The sequence below is a fragment of the Eublepharis macularius genome, chromosome 3 (genome assembly GCF_028583425.1).
Source record: "Eublepharis macularius isolate TG4126 chromosome 3, MPM_Emac_v1.0, whole genome shotgun sequence".
In the NCBI taxonomy this organism is placed as follows: Eukaryota; Metazoa; Chordata; class Lepidosauria; order Squamata; family Eublepharidae; genus Eublepharis; species Eublepharis macularius.
In genome coordinates, this window is record NC_072792.1 from 82,156,821 (window position 1) to 82,179,182 (window position 22,362).

A 22,362-nucleotide genomic window follows, 5' to 3' on the forward strand; every position below is an offset into this window, starting at 1 on the left:
CAGGCAACCAGCAAGGATTCCCCAAGAGCTGTGGCAGCTTGGAAGGCAGAAGCGTGCAGAGCAATCCAACTGTCCATTGCCCCAAGCACCCGCAGATTATACGACCGTGCGATAGGGCAGCTCTATGAGTTCAGGGCAACGGCCAGACTTCAGCAGCTATGGTCCATCCCACTGGAACATTTGATGCAATTTTGTGTCATGCAGCGGGGACGGGGTCTTTCGATAAAGTCCATTAGGGGGCAGCTTGGGGCCTTAGCCTTTGCCAGTAAGGCGCGTGGCTTTCCTGAATTCACAGGGGTTTTTAGGCTACGCAAAATGTTGGAGGGATGGTCTAGGGAAGTGAGGACGCTTGGGGACTCCAGGCAGCCCATCTCCCCATTAGTTTTGAAGGGGTTGGGGGCTGTATGGGGGGGAAGTATGCTCCTCTACATATGAAGGGAAGCTCTTTCATGCTGCTTCCTTGACAGCCTTCTTTTGGGCCCTGCGGGTCAATGAGTTGGTCCCTCTGTCTCATAGGGATAACTCTGGCCGGGCCTTGTCAGCCCAAGATATTAAATTTGTCGGGGATACAGTCTCCCTTTGTATTCAGCGGTCCAAGACGGATCAGCGGCATAAATTGAGTATGTTGCTTTTGGGCTCCTGTGGGGATCAGGAACTTTGCCCTGTTAAGGCCCTCAAAGAATATGTGGAACTTCATGGGGAAGGCAAGGGTGTCTTATTCTGCCATGAAGATCATACCCCCTTGACCAAGTACCAGTTCTGGGCAGTGACGGAGAGGGCTCTAAAGACGATTGGGATGTCTGGGGTCAAATTTGGCACCCATTCCTTTAGGACTGGGGCTGCCTCTATGGCAGCAGCTATGGGGTATACTCACCAGGCAATCCAGCGTGTGGGCAGGTGGTGGTCACGAGCCTTTCAGACTTATATCCACCCCCTGCCTCAGTTTTAAAGGTTGTTGTTACTTGCTTTTTCCTCAGGTACCGTGTCGGGCCATGGGAGGAAGAGGATCCTGATTTGTGGCCACAGCATGGTGTTCTGGGCGGCCTATCAAGCCAGGAGAACACCAATTGGATCATAGTTGGGTTTGAGTACTGTGACCACAGTTGAGTGGCAGGGACGGCATGGCCTTAGATGGCCGGGCCTACTGCCTCTCTTGTTTCAGGGAAGGACGTGTCCTCCCCCACACATTTTGGTCATTCACCTGGGAGGTAATGACCTGGGGCTGATGCAGGGCAAGGCCCTGTCAATGCAGGTAGCTGAAGACCTTGGGATTATAAGCAGCCAATGGCCAGGTGTGCTTATATTTTGGTCAGAGACACTACAGCGGAGGGTCTGGCGGGAGGCCTTAGTTGCTAGGGCAATTGAGGGGGCCCAGAACAAGGCTAATCACGCCATTAAAAAATCCTTGGGGAATGGCTTGGGTATTTACTTATCACACCCCAGAATTAGGGCCGTTTTTGCCCACCTCTACCGAGGCAACGGTGTACACCTGGCGACAGAGGGCAATGACATCTTTTTGGATGACCTGCGGCAACGGCTTCATTTGGCTTTAAGCCATATGTGGGGCATGAGGGTCTAAGCAGAGGCTTGACCCTTGCGGTGGCAGGAGAGTTTTGGGTATAGGGTGCGGGCCGGTGAGCACCCAGTGGCGCTTCCCCATGAGTGGGGAACAGGGTCTGCCATCAGTGTGGTATGCTTGTGGCGGCTACCATTGCACAGGCAGACGCCTGCTGGGGATCCTCAAGTACAAGGCCTTCCTTCATGCTAGACGGCTGGGGCATTAGGTGCTTGATGGGGGGATCCCTTGCCTGGCTGGCTGGGTTGCAGCCATTCAAGGGATGTCCTACACCCGGGGCTTTGGGGCTCATGCAGGCAGGTCAAGGTGGAGGTCCCGAGTTGATCCCGTGGCTTGACCTGTACCACTTAGTTGGCCCTTGCTGTGGTTTATGTTAATGGTCATTTTAATAAACGGCCCTTTAATACCAAGCCTGTGTCTGTCTCTTCATTCCGACTGGGGTTGCAAATGGCATTATGCAAGATTATTCTTTCATCCCCTTATACAAGGAAGAGTAAAAGCCACACATTATATATGTTTGTTAGAAGGTTTCCATGAGGATTTTTTAATCAAAATACCTACTAAGCAAAGTTCCAAGTATTTCAGTTCCTTGATTTCTTCTAGCAGTATGTTCCAAGACATTTTGTTATAATTTTGGATCAGGTATTCAGGAGAAATTTTTACAGTGATTATTGATTTTCTGTTAGGACATTAGTGGTTTGGGATTCAAATCCATATGGTTTTTCAGGCACTGGATTTTCAGGCCCATTATTTTCAATGGAGAATGGGGCAGCTGTTTATAAAGATAATGGTACCAAATCTGTACAGAACACAGTCCTCCCGCTAATGTAAAGCCCCAAGTTTCAAACAGTATGAACAAAGAGGTTCAGACCCCCAAAGTAGGTGCCTCTCAGCACAGGTGCACTTTTCTGTACTATGGGGGGAAATGGCAGTCAAGCGGTGACCTAGCACAAGAAAGCCAGCAGGCCATTGGCATTTTTTAAAAAATCTGTATTTGTTTCCTTTTCCTATTATTACAGTGACTGACAATAATTTTTATTACCTTTCCACTGAAAACTCTGTGTTTGCCATCCACTGTTGTGCTATGTTGTTTGTTTAGAGCAAGAGAGTATTTCTGGTTACAGAGGCTCAGTTCTGAAACAATTGCCCTACATATTCATTTGCCATTATTGAACAATTATTTAATAATCATCACTTTTAGACTTCTGTGTGAAAATCTCAAGAACCAATTTTTTCAAAATAAAGCTTTCTTACTCTAACATAAGCTCAAGGGTGTGGTGGTTCTATGTTTAGATGGCTTAGAAAACTCCAAAAGGTTTATATTTTTAAGTGACAATGGATAAGTATTTTTCAAAGAAAAAATATGATTTCCTCCTGTAGCTGCATCCTCTTTTGCACTAAAATAGAAGCACTGGCTGCTAGGTAACCATTGTATAAGCAGAAATAAATCTTACAGAATTCTTGACATGTACCATTAAAAATAGATTAAATAGAAGCATAATCCATGGCATAAATCATTCAGAAGAAAAACTGGAGGACCAAAAATATGAATTCAGTTGATAAAATGTACAAATTTATTCCATACTCCAGGCATCAAAGATCCTGTATGTGTGAGTAATATAAAAGAGTACAGCTTAGAAACAATCCTAAGCAAGTCTACTAAGAAGTAAGTTCCATTTTATTCAGTGGGACTGAAGCCCAGGTGTGTTCTTATGATTGCAACATTAGTCTCTTATCTTAGCTCAGATCATTAGCTCATCTTGATCTAAGATATTAGTTATCCATACTCACTTAAAGATGCTTCATAGCCATAATCAAGAAAACAGTAGAATTTTTCTTTTGGTTTTTACAGAACATAGAGGGCATTCAGTGGCTGTGATTCAGTGAATGAGTATCAGAAATGCACCAAGGTTTCATCACTGGTGGGTTCGAAGTTGCTTGCACTGGTAGTTTCTTAACTTCCAGACTCTCTAATTCAATGATCATTGCAAAGTTTTATCTGAAGAAACACTGTTGCACACTGTATTTGGGGGGGGGGGGGGGTCATTAAATTAGCTATAGTTAGAAATATGTAGAAAGATATGGTATTTATTGCAAGAATCTGTTTTCACTGCCCAATGTATAGATTCTGAAACTACAGGTATTAACCTTTAATACCTTCATGAAGGTATTAACCTGAAGGTATTAACCTTTATTCTCCAGCTCTTCACACCAGGATACAGACTATTTTAGTGACAGTGAAGTTATGTACTCAGCTGCAAATCATTTTTATGGCATTTGTCTTTGCACCAAAACTCAATTATGAAACAATGAAGAAATTATTAGAACAAACTTCCAAGAAAAAAATCTAATTGGAAGTATTGATTTCTAAGACAAACTCTAGTTCATGGGCAATTGGATTTTCAAAACTGTTCCACAGGTTTGAAGAATCACACAAAGGCAGGAAGGAACCTGAATTTTTTGATGATGATGATGCTCAACTAGAGATGGGCATGATAAAAAAAAAAATACCGATTAAGCCATTTGTGGATCCGGGCCGCTGCCAAACCCAGGCCACTGATTCTAACCAATCAAGTCCCATTTCGGGAAGGCCAAAGCGGGAGGGCGCCCCGCTGTTTCCAGTGATATAGGAATGGTGGTTGGTGGTAGTGGCCACCAGGCCCGGCGGGCAGGGGGAAGCGGCGATAAGCCGCCTCCCTTCAGGGAGGGAGGGAACATTCACACACACACACACACTTAGAGTAGGGGGGAGTTATTAACCCAGCAACGAGCTGCCTCCCCTCAGGGAGGGGACATTCCCAGGGCCGGATCTACGGTTGCCAGCGCCCAGGGCAACCATAATCAGGATCTTGCGCACACTCCTGGGTTGCCCCCCCCCCGCCCATGCAGCAAGCCAGCTTTCCCGGTGCGCTGCGGAGCTGGCAGCAGCGCAAGTGGCTCGGCGGCTGCCCACGCCATTCACCTGCCCTGCAAGACAAGGGGCGGGCGGCTTGCCCACACGCCCCTTGTCCTGGGGAAAGACGAACAGCGCAGGTGGCCTCCCAGCCTCCCGTGCTGCCTTTTGCCTTTCCCCAGGACAAGGGGTTGCTGGCTTGCCCACACGCCCCTTGTCCTGGGGAAAGACGAACGGTGCAGGCAGCCTCCCAGCCTCCCGCGCTGCCTTTTGCTTTTCCTTTGTGCCCATGGCTTCAGAACACCTCCTTCCCTCTCCCTCCCCTGGGTTGCTGCTCCATGGTTGGAAGGAAGCCTGCTAATCAAGGAAAGCTGGGCTTCCTTTCGTGTTTCGAGGGTGATAGAAGGAGGGCAAACACAGCTCATTCCCCTGACTCTGTTGCCCCAGGAATAAATTACTAGCACCAGAGTGTCTGCAATTCCGAACAGAAACCGATATATCTGATCAAGTCCCAAACAAGCAAACCCCTGACTGCTGGATCGGTTGCCGGGGATGGAACCGATTAGCTGAGTCACGATGGCGCAAACGCCAAAATCGGGGGGGGGGGGTGAAATTGTAATTCAGATCATGCCCATGTCTACTCTCAACAACAATTTAGGACTTTCCCTTAATGCTCAAGGCATTTCACATGCACTATCTTAGTATAATTCTCATATTTACAGATTTTCCTTTGCTTGTATTTACATTATAAAGCTGAGGTGAGTTTGGAGAGTGGAGGGTCAGTAAACAGTGTTAGACAAAAACTGGAAAGATCTGGGTTCAAATCTCCACTCTTCCATGAAGCTCACTGGGTAACCTTAGGCTGGCAAACCTTTCTCATCTCACAGGATTGTTGTGCAGACAAAATAGAAGAGAGGAAATGATGTGCACCATTCTGAACTCCTCAAAGGGAGGGTTGAATAAATATGTGATATGTATAGACAGATAGATGAGGTTTGAGGCAAGATTTCCAGCACCACAATTTAACCACAGTGCTATACTGGTCTCTCTCATAAGGCATTCTCCTTTGCATATGATCAACCCACATTCATTTTACACTTTATCCTATCACAGATTTGAACATGATAATAGTACAGAATGAGAGGATAATTCTACATGCTGGTTGTTCTTTCTTTCTCTGTCAGGAAGACAAAAAAGGGAGCAAGCAACTTGAGATCGCTGTCACTTGAAGATGAAGTACACTATGACCTTATGCATATCAACTTGTACATAAATTCCATTTCTGTCACTGGGACTTACTGCCAAGTACATTCACAGAGTCACAAGCCTTTATTTCCACAGGCAAGTATAGGTCAACCCAGCAATAGCATTTTTGCAAGAATTTATTTTAATTGATTTAAAACAATGCATTAACCATCCCCAACTCACTGAGGGTCATCTATGCATAATCAAGTGCAAAATCACAAGAAGGTATAGTAGTAAATCTTAAAGAGCAAGTCGCAAGACTCTTGTTAAAAACTAGCTGAGGTTGACCAAGTGGCAACCATTTACAGAAGCAAAGGCTTGTGGCCTCTTTAATTAAAAGGAGATTGGTAGGGATAATTTTCTGAGATATAAAAAAGAGACCCTGTTCATTGACTATTAATAAACATTTGGAAAGCTTTATTTAGGACTAACTGTCTTCACTGCTTTAGTTTGCCAAAGCATTGTATACATGAGGCTCAAATGTAAGTGTCTGGGGAGATACAAATCAGTGGGGTATGACAGCATATTGGTGAAAAAGTATGTAGGTATTTCTCATCTGAACATTTTATGGACTGGGTAAAATTAGATAATGTGTTCAAGTTGTTAGGAGAAGATTGGGAATGTCCTGCAACCATTCTTCAAGGGGCTCAGTTCTCTAGCTGATCGGTTAATAAAGGTAGCCCTTCAACCATGGAGAAAACTGCTGAGGCACAGCAAAGCACATTGAACAGTTTCAGTATTAATACCAGTTGTAAACTCCCTCCCATTTTTCATACCTTATGTTGGAGGTAGAAGCTATAAGAAAGGAAGATCAATAAAACTAAAGGGAAATTGGCAAAGATAGGTCTCCTCCCATACCACCAGTAAATCAGAATGTCAGAAAAAGATGGGTAGAGAATTTGAACGATATATTTATATGACTGGTTTAGTAAAAAACAGTGGAGGTCCAGGGGTGACCCAGAGCATAACCTGTACCACTAGTTAGGCCCTTGCCATGTTTGCATTTATGTTTGCTATTAATGCTGTTGCCAAAATTAAATTTGGCCCTTTAGTTCCCCACACTTGGTGTCTGCCTCTTTATTCTGCTCTTGGGCGGCCGGGGGAGGGGGGAGGAGGAATTACTCAGTTTTAATTTTTGCTTCTTAATCCTATTACATTGCAGCCTTCAGTACAATGGACCATGTCATCTTGTTGAGGCATTTGGAGACAGAAGTAGATATCAGAGAATGTGCTGTGGACTGGTTCAAATCATTACTCACAGACTGAACTCAAAGAGTTACTGTCAGAGACTGGTTGCTATCAGTGTAAGACCTGTCCTGTGGGGTTCCACTGGGTGCAGTCCCATCCCCCATTCTATCCAACCTTTATGTAAAGCTTTTAGGACAAAACAGTTATAGTTTGGGGGTTGGCTGTCATCCATTTGCTGCCAATATCCAGCTCGCTATCTGTCTTGAATCATTGCTTGTCTGCTGTGATGAACTGGCTGAGTGAACAAATTAAAACTAAATCCTGACAAGACAGAGGTCATGCTAGCTGAGAAGGCAAAGATCATGAAAGACATTGTGCTTCCCACCTTCGATGATGTTCAGTTGACACTTGCTGACTTGTCAAGAGTTTATGGGTTATACTGAATTCAGCATTACTGCTAAAAAAAAGGAAGCTAATGCTGCAAAAGGCACTTTCTCCCAATTTAGTTTAGCTCCAAAGTTGACCTCCTACTTCGACTCAGCTGATCTGGTCACCTGGATCCATGTCATAATAACATCAAGACTAGGCTACACTAATACATTCTACATAGGCTTCCCTCAAAGTCAACTCAGAGACTCCAGTGAGTGCAGAATACTGCAGCCCAGTTATTATCAGGAGCTAGGCAAAGCATACATATTATCTCCATTCTGTAGTCACTCCACTGGCTGCCCATCAGTAACCAAGTTCAATACAAGGTTTTGGCTATCATATAGAAAGCCCTCGATGGTCTTGGACTTTCATATCTGTGAGACTCCCTCTTTCCCTATGATCCACTGTGACAGCTTTGCTCATCTAACTATGGCCTTCTGCAGGTTGATTTTGCAAATGAGCAAAATCAACTGCCTACGCATGCACTTTCTCCGTAGTGGCCTCTACTTTGTGGAATGATGAGATCAGGAAGGCTCCCTCTCTCCTGGCATTTTCAAATTATGCAAAACTGAATTATTCAGGAGAGCATTTCTACAAAGGCAATAGAGCTTTATTATAATGGAATTGATTCAGTCAGAATGCTATAATAATACACTACTGTGTATAGTATGTGCTATCTGTTGCTGTATGTTATTTACTATTTAATTTCTGCATTGGTAAATAGGCAGTGTTAATACTTATCCCTTGTTTCCTCTTTGTTTCCTGATTATCCAGCCACTCTTGGCCTACAGCACAGCCACTTAGGTCAGGGGCCATCTTTGCCGCCCTGGCAGAGAAAGTGGCAGGATGCTGCTTCTCCATCCAGAGCTTGTGTGATTAGGCATAGCCAGGTGCCAAAAAAGGCAGCTTCGCTCTCTTAGCCCCTCAGTTTGCCTCATGCTCGGCCCACACACCCATCCTGTAGTAGTGCAGAATTGGTTGCTGATTACCAGGGCCAGGTAGGAATTTTTTCTCCTTTCCCTGTTGGCTGATGGGGAGAGGTGTTTTTTGCCTACCTTGCACTGCTTACATTGGTTGTAATTGGCTTACGGTGGAGCTCTAAATAGGTTGTTAGTGGCAGGATAGAGTTTGAGTGAAGGGAGCAGGCTGGTGAGCACCCTTGGCACATCCCAATTGTTGGAGGAATTGAGGTCTGTCAGGATTGGATAACATGTTTGATGGCTGCCAGCTGTGAGGGCAGACTGCCTGGTGGGACCCTCTGTACAAGTCCTTCCTTCATGTTTGATGGCTGGGGCTTGCAGGAGCTTGTAGGGGGAAACAGTTTTGCCTGGCTGGCCGGGTCCCAACCATGTGGATGGATGGCTCACACCCAGGGCAGTGGGGATCACCCAGACACGCATTAATAATATACATGATAAGATCATTACTGGTCAAGGTGGAGGTCCAGGGGTGACCCCAGAGCTTAACCTGTTAGGCCCTTGCTGTGTTTGCATTTATGTTTGCTATTAATACTGTTGCAAAAATTAAGTTTGGCCCTTTAGTTCCCCAAACTTGGTGTCTGCCTCTTTATTCTGCTCTGGGGCAGTGGGTTTTACTTGGTTTTAATTTTTTCTTCCTAATCCTATTACATTGCTTATTTGAATGTTCCATTCTATTGATGACATTGGCTTAAACTGTGTAATCTGCCTTGAATCTTGGTGAGAATGCGGCCCCTTCCCAGCTGCCTCATAGAGGCTTAGCTGAGGGCCGAAGTTTGCCCCCACGGAAGGAGGATGCGACTGACCTCCTTCCTATGCATCCATCTGGGCCCTGCCTGGGGGGGCGCAGACAAACGCTGTAGTAGGCATCTCCGCCCCCATCAGCGTCACTTGCTCCGTGCGATCGGATGGAACAGGACGTGTTTTTTGGAGCTCCTGCCCTTCCGTCGCATGGAGGAATCCCCGGGCGAGCAAGGTGAAGGCAGCGTTGGCTCGGCTCTGGGGTTTGGATGGCAGCAGCAGGTTTTGATGGCGGTGTGACTCCCTGTTGGCCGAGCACCTGGTGATCTTCGGGGCTGCGTGGGCAGCGCCCCTGTTGTTTCTCCTGCGTGTGAACGGTTAAAGGTGGTGGTGGCTACTGGGTTCCTGCAGGGGTGGTTGGGCAAGGCACAGGGAGTGATCAGATCGTAGATCTTCCTTCCCCCTCTAATTATTTGGCCGCTGCTTGGGGTCCTTTGCTGGCAACGGTTAGTGCGCCCAGAAGGCAAAGTGGGATCAAGCCTCAGCAGCCCTTTGTGCGGCACTATTTCTGGGGCCCCCATTTTTGGGGGCGTTTGATCTCAGCCACCATTTTGTAGTGGCAGCCATTTTAGTGTATGGCTGCTCATCCTCCTGATGGCATAGGGGGAGCCATTTAGGGTGCCACCCCTTTATTCCATGGTAATTGGTGGGGCAGCAAGCCTTTGCAGTGCACCTGCTACTTGACACTGTGAATTGCATGGTTAATTGTCTCAACTGGAGTTAGAATATTCAATAGACATATTGGTAAATTGGGTTTTTGTGACACTTGTCAGTCAATTGATTTCCTACTGTTGCTTGTAAGGATGGCATCCAGGAAAGGTACAGGCAAGGCCAAAGGCAAGGAGCCTGCTAAGAAACAGCCTCCCAAGAGACCACCCCCTGCAATCTCCTCTTCCGAGGATGAGGGGGACAGTGGCTTTAATTTGGAGGTTTTGAAATGTTTGGAGGCTTTGGAAAAGTGGAAAGGGGCTGCAGCTCCTGCCGGGGTCATGAGTAAGAGTAGTTGGCCGATTAGAGGAGTATCCAAATTGGCCTTTCGCTTAGAAATTCTGAACCGTTTCTCTGCTCTTGAGCCCACCACAGGTTCTTCGGATGCAGGACCTGCGGCTTGCACCGAGGCATGTGAAGCAGAGGAAGAGGCGCCTCGTGTAGTTGATCCAGAAGGACAACCGGAAGGAAGTCCAGTTGCTGTGGCTGTAGAGCCTAGTGGAATGGAGGGTAAATCGGCCCTGCCGCAGCAGGCATGCACTTGGCCATGGGGACCCTGGGGTCAGGCCGCAGCCTTTGGGTCCTCAGGTCCCTCCACATCAACTTCTTCCATCAACATATCAGCTTGGCAGATGCCGGTGCTCATGGGGTGGTCGGGCCAAGCCACTGGTGCGGCTAGTGCCCAGCTGGCTGTAGAGAACCTTCAACGATCTTGGGGGACTTTGGACAATCAGTCTTTTAGTGGAGCTTCTGTGGGCTGACAGTATGGAGCATACCTGCCTTGGAACTTAATGCCTTATGGGGCTTATGGTCAGGTCCCATACAAGGTGCTCCCCTTTGGTGATACAGCCCTCCCCCTTGGGGATCATCTTACCCAGGCCACCAGGGATAAGAAAGTAAAAGGGGAATACGTGGATGTTTTTACCCTTCTATTCCGTGAATTGGAAAAGAAGGATAAGGATGACCTAGATGATCGGGACAGAGAAAAGATTAAACGGAGAAAGGTGGATTGTAGTTGGCATAATTGGCTCCCAGAGTTTTTGATTTATGCTGGGGTTTGGGGTAGGGCTCAGCCTTTATGGGTGGTATCCTTATTCCAATATCTTAATATCATCTATACGGGGTACACTTACTTCGTTGGTGCTGCATGGCAGCAGTATGGTGAAGAATTCAGGATGAGGGCAGCTCTTAACCCGCAGCTCCCCTGGGACCAGATTCATCAGCAGTGGTGGCTGCAGGTGATGTCCCCTGCAAAGCCAAATGTGGGGGTAGATCAGACAGTGGTCACTTTATTCACCGCCCCTCAGTGTCAGCAGGGGCTCGTGCCCCTGAGAATCAGCAGTTTCAGCTCCGTTTGCTTTGCTGGGATTTCACAGCAAAAGGGGCATGTAATAGGAAAGCTTGTAAATACAGGCATGAGTGTCCCTCTTGTTCTGGCAACCACCCCTATGCTGCCTGCCCGGGATCCAAGCAAGGAGGGGGCAGTAGGAGAACTAGTGGGGGAGGAGGCCAGCAGGGATTTGTCAAGGGCAACCAACCCAGTGAAGCTGAAGGCAACTGATGGTTGGTAGTGAGTTTCTGGTAAGGTTGGGATGCTGGGCACATGCAAATGGTTGGAATAGCTTTGTTGGTTTGTTACTACTGTTGTTCAGGGAGTTGTGTTATATGGGCAGGGATACCCCCACCCCCAGAGTGCAGGTGCTTCCCTTGTGGGTTGCTGCATTCCAAGGAGGAAGTCTCCGCCGCTGCGGTCATGGGTCTGAAAATGTCTAATAATAACAGTGTTTTCCTAGGTGTAACTGTGCCTGAAGAGAGGAGCCAGAGTGCCGTGACGACCACCTAGGAACAGCAGAGTCATGGCTGAGCTGGCTGGGTTTGAGCCATTGGTTTTGGGGATGGCATGGTCCTCCCCTGCTCTTGTTTCTGGGGAAGGAATGGTTGTCCCCGCTGTTTGGGGGATGGAATGGTCCTCCCCGGTGTTTGGGGGAAGGAATGGTCCTCTCCCACGTTCCAGTTTAGGGGAAGGATGGGTCCTCCCCGTGTTCCTGTTTGGGGGATGGAAAGGTCCTCCCCCACGTTTTTTTGGTTAGGGGAATTTCTTCCCCCATATGTTAGGGTGACATTCATCTTGAGTAGGTAGGATGGAAAGAGGGGTCACTCCTGCCTTTTGAGGCTACGCTGTAGGTGTGGTTTTTAAGGCACCAGTGCCTGTTCCACCTTCAGGGGGTTTGGCTAGGGACCTAGCACTCATCCAATTGGGACCGCTTTGGCCAGCAATTATGGTACGGGTCTCCCTGTACAAAGTTGGTTATAATATCCAGAACCTGCAGCAAGGCTTGTGGTGACACTATGCCACCTGTGGGGTGCAAGGGCCTAAGCAGAGGTTTGGCCATTTGCGTTGGCAGGAGAAAGTTGGGGAATAGGGAGTGGGCCAATGAGCACCCTCGTGGCAATTCCCCATTTTGGGGAAATGGGGTCTGTCAGGAGGGATGGTATGCTTCATGGCTACCACCACCTGTCATACCGCCTTCAGGGAACCCCAGGTGTAAATCCTTCCCTCATGCTGTATGGCTGAGGCTTTAGGAGCTTGAGGCGGGGAACCCCTTTGCCTGGCCGGCCGGGCCAACATCATTTCAAGAATGGCTCACACCCGGGGCAGTGGTGCTCGCCCAGACAGGTCAAGGCGGAGGTCCTGGAGGGACCCCATGGCTTGACCTGTACTGCCAGTTTGCCTTGCCGTAGTTTAGAGTTCATGTTTCATTTAATAAAGCGGTCCTTAATTCCAAAGATTTGTGTCTCTCTCATTCTTCCCACTGTGGGGGCAAAAACAGACATGACATAAACAAACAAACAAAAAAAAGAAACAGACTAAACCAAGTTACTGCAATCACAGTTGTTCTCCAGGAATAACACTCATAGTTCCACATTATCTCTTTATTTCCCAGCACTAAAAACTTACAAGAACGTGGTTTTAAAGAAATGGAGATTGTGAAGAATTACATTCATACACAATATGTAAGTAAGCAAGGAAGTTACAGTATTGTTGTTTGAAACCAAATGCACAGAACACTGGAAAAAGTAAAACTGCGTATAAATAATATACATGACAAGATAATTACTGCGCAAAATGCTGGGCCTTTGAAAGGAGGACATGTATGCTGTCAAATGGCATCATGTGGCTTCTGCTGAAGACAGAACCCAGAACTCAATTTTCTCCACTTGCAGCATATATAAGTGAATCCTATGAGATCATCACTTCAATAATGGTTTGTATCATATAGCAACTAAATAAAATCCTGTGAGGATACTATGCAGCTAACAGCGCCATTCTAAGCAGAGTTACACCATTCAAAACCCATTGACTTTAGTGGATTTATGATTCGGTTTAGTTTTCCCGGCCATGTCGGACGCTCCTCTCCGCAGGTCCGGGAGGAAACGTCCGAGCAGTCTGACCGGGCGGTTGACCTGCAAGGGTTAACCCCCAGGACTCCCAGTGAGGGGGCCAGGGTCCGGAGTGCGGCGGGAAGAACCCCCTGAAAGCAATGCAGGGGGTAAATTGCCCGTTTGCTCCAACGGAGGCCGGCAGACTTGTGCAGCACATCGCGTGCCGCCGGGCCATGGAGAACGGCAATAAGCAGATTTAAGGTGAAAACCTGTAAGTAAGCGAATCCCTTCTGATTTCTAAGCGTATGCGAAGGATTGGTGGGAGTTGAAGCTAAGAAGGCTCGCATTTCTTCCCCTTCACGGAGTTTCAGAACTTAGCTGGCGCCCCCCCCCCTAAGATGGCGACGAAAAAGCAGAGCCCTGCGATGAGTAAATCGGTGATGGCGATGTTACAGGGGAAGGGGGAAACCCTGGAAGAGATGGTCAGACGAGCAGTCTTGGAAGCTATGCAGCCCTTTGTAGCGAAGTTAAATGAAATGGGGCAAAAGGATGATTCAGTGGAAAGCGAAGTGAAAACCATTAAAAAAACAGCGTCTGGAGCAGAGCAGTCTGCACGCGAAAACGTAGTACTCATGAAAGCAACAAGTAAAGAAGTAAAGCTCTTGGAGAATCAAATAATAGGATTACAAGTGGACCGTGCCCAAACGGTACTGCGTCTTCAGAATGTAAAAGAGGAGCGAAGTGAAAATTTAAAGGATTTGGTGTCGGAACTTTTGGCGTCATTCGCAAAGGCAACTAAAGAAGAGTTAAAAAGCGATATTCTGGAAATCCGTCGGACATCTTCAAAATATGCAATGAAGCGTCAGCTGCCTCGCCAGATTATTATTGACTTTTCATCTAAGAAGACTCAGGACACCATCTTATATAATTCGTATAATGTGGACTTGGACTATCTGGGCAATAAGGTTAAGATATTGAAGGATGTTCCATTTTTGGCTCGTAAAAGAAGATTTAAATATAAAAGCCTTGTGGCTTTCCTGAGAAAATGTGAAGTAAAATATAAATGGTTGTTTCCGGAAGGCATCTGGTTCAGATACAAGGATCAAACCTACAAGATAACATCGGAAGTACAGCTGAGGGACTTTTTGTTTAACCATCAGGAGTTTCAGCAAGAAGAAAGTCCAAAGTCTGAAGGGGAGAGTGGGGGGGAGGAGGGAACGAGCGCAGCTATTGTAGCTGCGCAGAGAGAACTGAGACCGAGACGCGGGGGGGGGGGGGGGAGACCTGATCCTGAATGTAGTCTGTATTTTATAAGATCTACCAATCTGATAGCATATTAGAAAGTTAACTTTAAAGAAAAATAGCAGTATGAAGGGAATGTGGATGTAGTGTGTGTTTTCTGTTTATATGTTGCTCTTCCCTTTTCCCCAGTCCCCTTTTTCACTTTCTATTTTTGTAGTTTTTTGTAGTTTTCTATGTTAGAAAAAAAAAAAGACTTTAGTGGATTTACATGGGTGTGACTTTGCTTAGAATAGCAGTAACAGCCACGTATCTTTGTCCTGCGTGTCATTCCCACTGTTAATAGCTATGGATTGGTAATATATCATCATGCCAATTCTGAGGCCACACGGCTGCTTGGGATGATCTATGGCCATCCTTATGCATTCCTTTAATATTCCCCTATGCATAACAAAGTCACTCAGTGCTAAGGCTAGGTGTGTGCTTTTGATTATGTGTATACTTTCATGCAACTCATTTCATTTGTCAGACTGACTGGATTTACAATCCAATGGCACTTAATATACTTTACCATGGAGGACGTGTGTGTGTTATGTGCCATCAAGTCATCTCCTATTACTTATCCGTGGACGATAAGTGGAGTGAAACTGACACTAGAGTAGATGTCCACCCTTAACTCAGTAAATCACAGTATCATATTCTTCTACAGAAAAGCAACAAATGATCAGAATATTTACTCTATGTTAACTAATTATAGTTAAGGTTTCACATGTAGTGTTCAGTAGTCCATTACTGTGCTCTGATTTTTTCTGTCTTGGTTTTAGAAGGCAATAGTGTCCTTGTTCACTTCATAACAACCAAGTTAGAAGGGCCATTTTCTTTCTAAATGAGTTACTTTGGAAACTCCTTTGTTGTCTGCGATCAGTAATTTCCAGTTTAATATTCATGTGTGACAACAGGTAAAAAGAGGGTAGATGTCATGGGTTTAAGAATGTTCCCAAAATTCTGCATATCTGGCTTTCTCCCCAAGATTTTGGAGTTCTGAATTACCTTTTTTCTGCTATGGAACCAAGGCATTAGCAAAGACATCAACTGTGAGGAGTAACTAGGGGTACACAATTCTCCGTGTCTGGGCTGCTCTGTAGCCCTTGATAGCCCACACCCCTTAGCAGCCCCATTGTTTTGTATATCTGTCCGTCATAAATGATTTGCCTTGCAAAAGTTTCAGTGCTTTTATATTACTGTACCTTTCTATTAAAAGAACCTAGGGACCGTGCCGTAGCAGGTAGAGTATATGACAGGCAAGGGAGATGGATTGTTCTTCTGGCTTCAGTTTTTGTAGCCCATCTACCTTCTCTACAGCTCTGTAGTTTTGCTGGACCATCCAGCAAAATGGAGAATAACCACTGTGGCACAGAAACCTAGAGCAGCAAAAGGATTACAGTCTCAGTACTTACTGGAGCTAATACCTGGATCAAACAGCAGCAGGCCAACTGCCCATAAATTCTGATTTTTTCTGATATTTATGGGCCAACCACCCATAAATTCTGCCAGGGACATTGATTGATTGATTGATTGATTGATTGATTGATTGATTGATTGATTGATTGATTGATTGATTGATTGATTGATTGATTGATTGATTGATTGATTGATTGATTGATTGATTGATTGATTGATTGATTGATTGATTGATTGATTGATTGATAGTCCTCCTTTCTTGCTGAGACACAAGAAATATTTTTTGTTGCCAGAATGTATGTGCTTGCTCGCTACAATAGGTGACTTGCTTTCTCTGTTTCTTCCTTTTTTTGCATGCACTTTCTTTCAGAGCCATCCAAAGAGCACTTTCCTGGGAGTAAGCTCAATGAAAAGACCTAAATAGGATTCTGAGTAGATCTGCTTAGGATTGTACTCAAAAAGAATTATTTTTTTCTTGAACAGCTGTTTGGATTGAGCTAACATTTAATTGAGTATTGTTGCTTGATTTCACCTGAACACTTCATTACTTCCTCAAGTTCAATGTCTCAATGCATATCTAAGAAGCTGTCCAATTGTTTGAAGAATAGCCAGGTCATACTTAACTTACTTTGACTCATGTATCTCTGTGATTGTTTCAAAGAAGGTAGGAGATGCTTTGGATTAAATTGGAGCCCAGTAGGAAAATATAATAAATACACAGTTTGCTTCCCATTAATTGTATTACCAAACCTACCCCTTGGACTTGTAAACTCAGTCAGGTGTGAGTCTCCATGTAAGGGATTAGAATGGATGTATTTATTACACATAATGAATTATGAGAGATGTCAGTGTAATAAGGTAGAATAAACTACATCTAATCAAGAAAGACACAAAAATAACATCTGTAAATGGTTAAAACATGAAAATAACTTGGTAAGAAGAACAAAGTGGTACATTTAAAGAGTGGGTCCTGAGAGAAGGAGCAGCAGTGGTGATGACAATTGGCTTTTTCCTTGCTATGGTATATTTCTGTGCTTGGCTTGTACTTCCTACCCTCAGCTGTTTCAAGTCTGTCATCCATGGTCTTTGCCACGGTATCAGTGTGTTCATAACTCTGGCTCCTCTTTTCTGTCTCATGACCATGATGTTATCTGCTGTCAGTGAAAGGGATCCGATCCTGCCTGGGCATTAAAGGTGGGTCTGCGGTTTGCAGAAGGTTGAATTCCACTGTTCTATAGTATTCCTTCTCTGATATCATAGGACCATTTCAGCAACCTGGCTACCTGCTAAAATAGCTGTTATTATTATAAAGTATACAGATAAAAGCAAGTAAAAATGCCACCGGTCCTTTTAAGTTAAAAAAAAGTAGTCTGTCTTCGGTGTAACCAGCAAACCACAATGAGCTCACTGTATTGGACTTTAAGGTCAGCTGCAGCACTAGTTTGACAAAGAACACTGTTTTTCTTTTCTTTACTTTTTTTGTTAGTCTTGGCTTGAAAAAAACTCACACATTAGCCTACTCAACTGAACAGTTTAGCCTTTGTTCCCTAGCTTGGGCTGTACAATTAATATGCTAGGCTGATAGAAAAAATGTGTGAACCTTAAGAATTCCAGATGATTGACATGTAATTAGCTATCAGAAAAGCTATGCTTTGAGAACTGCAGATAGGTCTGGCTATGGACACAGCTTTGGTTAAGCTTAGTCTTTTGTATTTTTATTCTGCTATCAAGAGCAATGCGTGAAGCAACTGCAGTATTCTCACTTATGTCAGCTGTCAGAATCCCAAAGCAATCTAGTTAGTTTAATGAAAAGCTTTGTGCTGGCTTGATTGTACCATAATTAATTAGCTAAACTGCATTAGGCTTCTAGGTGTGATTTAAAAAAAAAAACTGTTGCTAAAAATGATTTGTTTAATTAACTCCAGATATCTAGTGTCTCAGAAAAAACTCAAATGTGTTTGTTTATTTGCATTTAATTGCTGATTATATTTATACTATACTTCAAATGTTTAATTTAAGGACACTAATATCACCCAGTGCTCTGTGATATGTAAACTCACTAAGGGAGGGTGTTTACTTGTGGTACATAATAATATTTCTAAGGATCTCATACCTAAGACATTATTTTCAGCTTGATCATCAATATTTGGAACTTGAAACATGTGGAGTGAGAGTTTACTGACTTCAGATTTCAATGATCCTAAATTCAAGCATACATTGGGGAGGGCCATGAACTAGTATCATTTCAGTAATCCAAAGAAGCAAGAGCTTGTGACACTAAAAGTTATACTGACAAGGTGAGGTTAACGCCATAACATTTTCATGAATGCTTTGAGAAATCATGAAATTAGTATATAGAATAGACAAGCAAATCCCCCACCATGAAAATCACAGGGGGAGATTCTAGGGAGCCACATCGGACTTCCCACTGCCACTCTTTCACAAGGAGCCTTCCAATTCCACCACTACCCCCCAACTCACTTCCAAACACATTTGTTTTGGAGGAAGGCGTAGCTAAAGGAGAATGGTGTTTGGAGCAAGGGAAAGGGTGTTTGGTGAGGTTGAAGGGGAAAGGTCTTTAAGATGGAGGGTGCAAAAGAGAAGGGCACTTGGGAGGATGGAAGGCTTTTGGGGAGAAAGGGAGGCAAAGGAGGGAGGGGGCCAAAGGAGAGGGGTGATTTTTGCCCAGTTCCTCCCAAACACTTTTTGGTTCCCCCCTCCCAAAAACTTTTCTCCCCCCATATCTGTTATTATCAGTCTTGGAGTGAATGGCTGGAGGTGGGCTGGGCCACTGCCCAGCCATCTTGGTCAGAGCCAGGGCAGCAAACAGCTGCTGAGGCCTTGGACAGTGCACAGCAGCCACATCTGGGGCTTGAGATGGCTTGCAGCTGTACCACCACCATGGCTGGGGTGTGAGACAGCTCAACATTGTGCCACCACTATGCCGCCTCGGCCTAAAGCAGATTGCCACCATGCCAGGGAAAGTTAAGGCCCAGCAACCTGGAGTGGCCCTGTTCTTCTGTAAGTAGCCTGTCCCTTTCGAACCAGCTGTGTTTTAGTTCAGTTGGGTTGTTTGGACTCGCTGAGCTGTTCCTGTGGCCCATCTAGCAGCTTGTTGGGTGACTGTGCACATGTAGAGGGCCAGTAAATGTTTGGGGAGGGGGATTTAAATCCAAGTTGGGGTTTTTTCCCCCTGCTTTAAGATTTTTCTGCAAACCTGGGGGTGGGGTGGAGGTTTCCTCAGGTTTGCAGAAGCCTATGATATGTTCTGAAGTGGCTCTGATCCTCAGATATAAGCATCTGCATGCATTGGGACCTCTTCAGAATTAGATATATGATAAAGGCAGGGCTACCAAGAGCCCCAATGGCCTCCCTGACAAAGATGCCTCCTACAATCCTCTAACATTCTATAAAAGGAGATCACTTAACCTTGCCTACTTTAATGTCTCCCCAGGGCTCCTATCATGTTATCCCCCAGTTCATGGATAGCCCATGGCTGCTTTTCTGTTTGCCTTTGGACTATTTTAACAAAATAGCCACAGTGTCCATCTAATGGTCACAATTTACACAACTGTGCAACTAGCTTTGTTTGTCTAGACCATGCTAAATAACTTTTGAATGCTGAGACAGATTTTTGAATGAAAAAAAAAGACAAACATCCCACTGGGCATGTACAAATCTTTGGGTAAGGTGTTGGTGGAGGAGACATTTTCTTACTACAATCTATAACATTATTTTTGGTCTTATCATTAGTATGTCAGGACTCAGTCAGGAGCAGTTCTGTTGAAAAATTAAGATTATTCAGTGTATATACTGAAAAAAAGTGTAAGCTCTCCAGTCACTGTAAAATCAGATATAATCTTGAAATAATAAGAAACCCAGAGAACATGCAAGTCCAAGTGTTACAAAATTAAATATTTTAGTTCTTCTTGTAAGAACTAAGCCAATGTTCATATTTTAGCCATTTGTGAAATCTATTAAAACCTGCTTTACAAGGTAGAAAATGTTTTTGCTTTCTTCTAAAACTGAAAGACTTGTTAACGATTCTTTATATGAGAATATCCAAGTTTAAAACTCAGACAGTTCAATAAAACCAAATATGGGAAGTATAATAACAATATTAATTATAGTAAGTATTAATTATTATATTGTATTATTATATATTGTATTATATTGTATATTGTATTATTATATATTAATATAATGAAAACTGAACTATAAAAATATTAGCCATCTCCTTTCACAAACAAATGTCATTTAGTGAAGTTTTCTCTATTTTATTTTATTGTTTTTACTTGGGGCTCTTTTTTTAGCTTAGAACATTTTCTTTGGACCATAAAGCCATGAGAAGCAGTGATAATATTTAAACATTTATGCACCTTGATCAAGTAGAGCCTCTATGAAGTGGGTGTTAGGCAATAGTGTATAGGCCAACGTATAGATGGAATCAGTATTGTCAGAACATACCCCACTGGTTGTTGCAGCGAATCTGAGAAGGCTCTCAGCCATGCCTGACACTGGACGCAGAAGATCAGTGCTATATTCCACTGCCAGGAGGCAACGTGTATGTGGCTAGCACACAGGCCATCTGCACAGCTAGCGCATAGACCGCCAGGTACTCTGCCTGTGGAATGGAGAATCTGAGCTCATAGAATTTCTAACTTCAGAGAAAATAATAAAATACCCTCTGCTTGCATGGAGCTCCTTTTGCATTTCAGATGTGATATGCATGTACTGCAGCTACTGAATTAAAGCAGTTCTCTGTTAACAACAATCCACCCTTAAGATAATTATTCCCTCTAAAGGTCAAAAGATCGCTTAAATCATGGAAAGTAGCAATTGTCAGTAATTAGCACATGCTCCTTAAAAGAAAGGTAGCAAAACAAACTATTTGTTATGATAAAATAATTATGAACCACACATTAAAACATTTCTGGGTCTGTGAGCTTTAAGAATTTTTTGTCTCATAAATCAACTCTTTCCTAAACAATCCTACTTTCAGATCTGAGTGCTGCTCTTTGTTCTCAGTTCTTTGAGGACTGCTGTGCTTTTTCTTCCTCCCTTACCTTGGTATGTGATCCCCCAGGGACTTCTAGGACCCTTATTTGGAAAGAAGAACACTTTTAAAGAGAAAGCTTAAAAGCCAGTCAAGAGAGCAGAATAGCATTGAGAAGGCAAGACTAGAGATGGACACCCATGCGGTTCATAGTTCATCACATTCCACGAACTACAAACTTTCACAAACCCACTCCAGTTCATTTGGTTCATGAAAACATCACTTCTGGGTCAGCAGGTTACTTCCGGGTCAGCAGAAGGTCTGCAGGCAGCCCATCCCCAATTGCCTAAGAAACTGATTGATTGGTGCCAGGCTGTCTGCAGTGACTAAGCGAAAAATGAACCAAACGAGCTGGCCTAAAGTTCGTAGCAGTTCATCAAAAATGAGCTCTGACAAACTGCCGGTTGGCGAACCATGAACCAGCATGGTTTGTGCCGAACTCTGGTTCATATTTCAGTTCATGCCCACCTCCAAGGCAAGACTCTTAGAGGCTTCCTCAATGGCTCCAGCACTGGCTAAATTTAAAGTCCTTTGGATAACTTTTGGCATCCCATGCTGAAACAGTCATTATAGTGCCTCAATTGAAATTGACACATCTTGTTGAATGACATCACTTTATAAGTGAATCCTAAAAAAGCAGAGTAAACAACACAGAAACAAAGCAGGAAGCATTTTTTTTCTTTTGTGGAGACTTTTATAAGTATTTATTGTCTGCAAGACATGAAATAAAAGTATTACTAGCCTCAAGGTTTAGAGAAGCTGTAACATATATTTACAACTATTTAAATGTGAAATTTACTGAACTGTAAGCATATGCACCGTAGAAATCTTACCCAATTGTTGCAATTCTTAGTAGAAAATTCAGAGGTAAAATTAAACTAAATCTCAAATCCATTATTAATGTTCAGCTTTATTAAAATCTCAGATTTGTTGAGCTTCAGTGATTACTTTTCCAGTAACTTTTTAATGGCTGAGGACAGTGGGGTTTTTCCAGCAATCCTCAAAACTTAGAGGATGCAAAGTTAGCTTTTCTCATTTCTCAGCAATCTGTAAACTATAAATGTTTAGGGTGAGTTGAGGACTAGATCAGGATTTTTCTTTTGTGAACTCAGTCCAAAAGTCTAATTTAAATGGTACATATAATATTAGTTTGAATATTTTCATTTATTACCCAGGTGGTACTAGTAGTTCTCCTTTAAACCAATGTTACTAGTTGAAAAACAATCCCGTTTTGTTTACATATTAAACTCTAGTGTCATAATTATTTCCATTCCTGGAACATCAACTTGCAGTTCCTAAAAATCTGTATCACAGCTGGCAACCAAAGGCAAGCATAGCATCTATCTCTAAATGATAGGAGAAATACATCCACTGTGCATTTCCAGACTTCTGATTGTTCATTTTG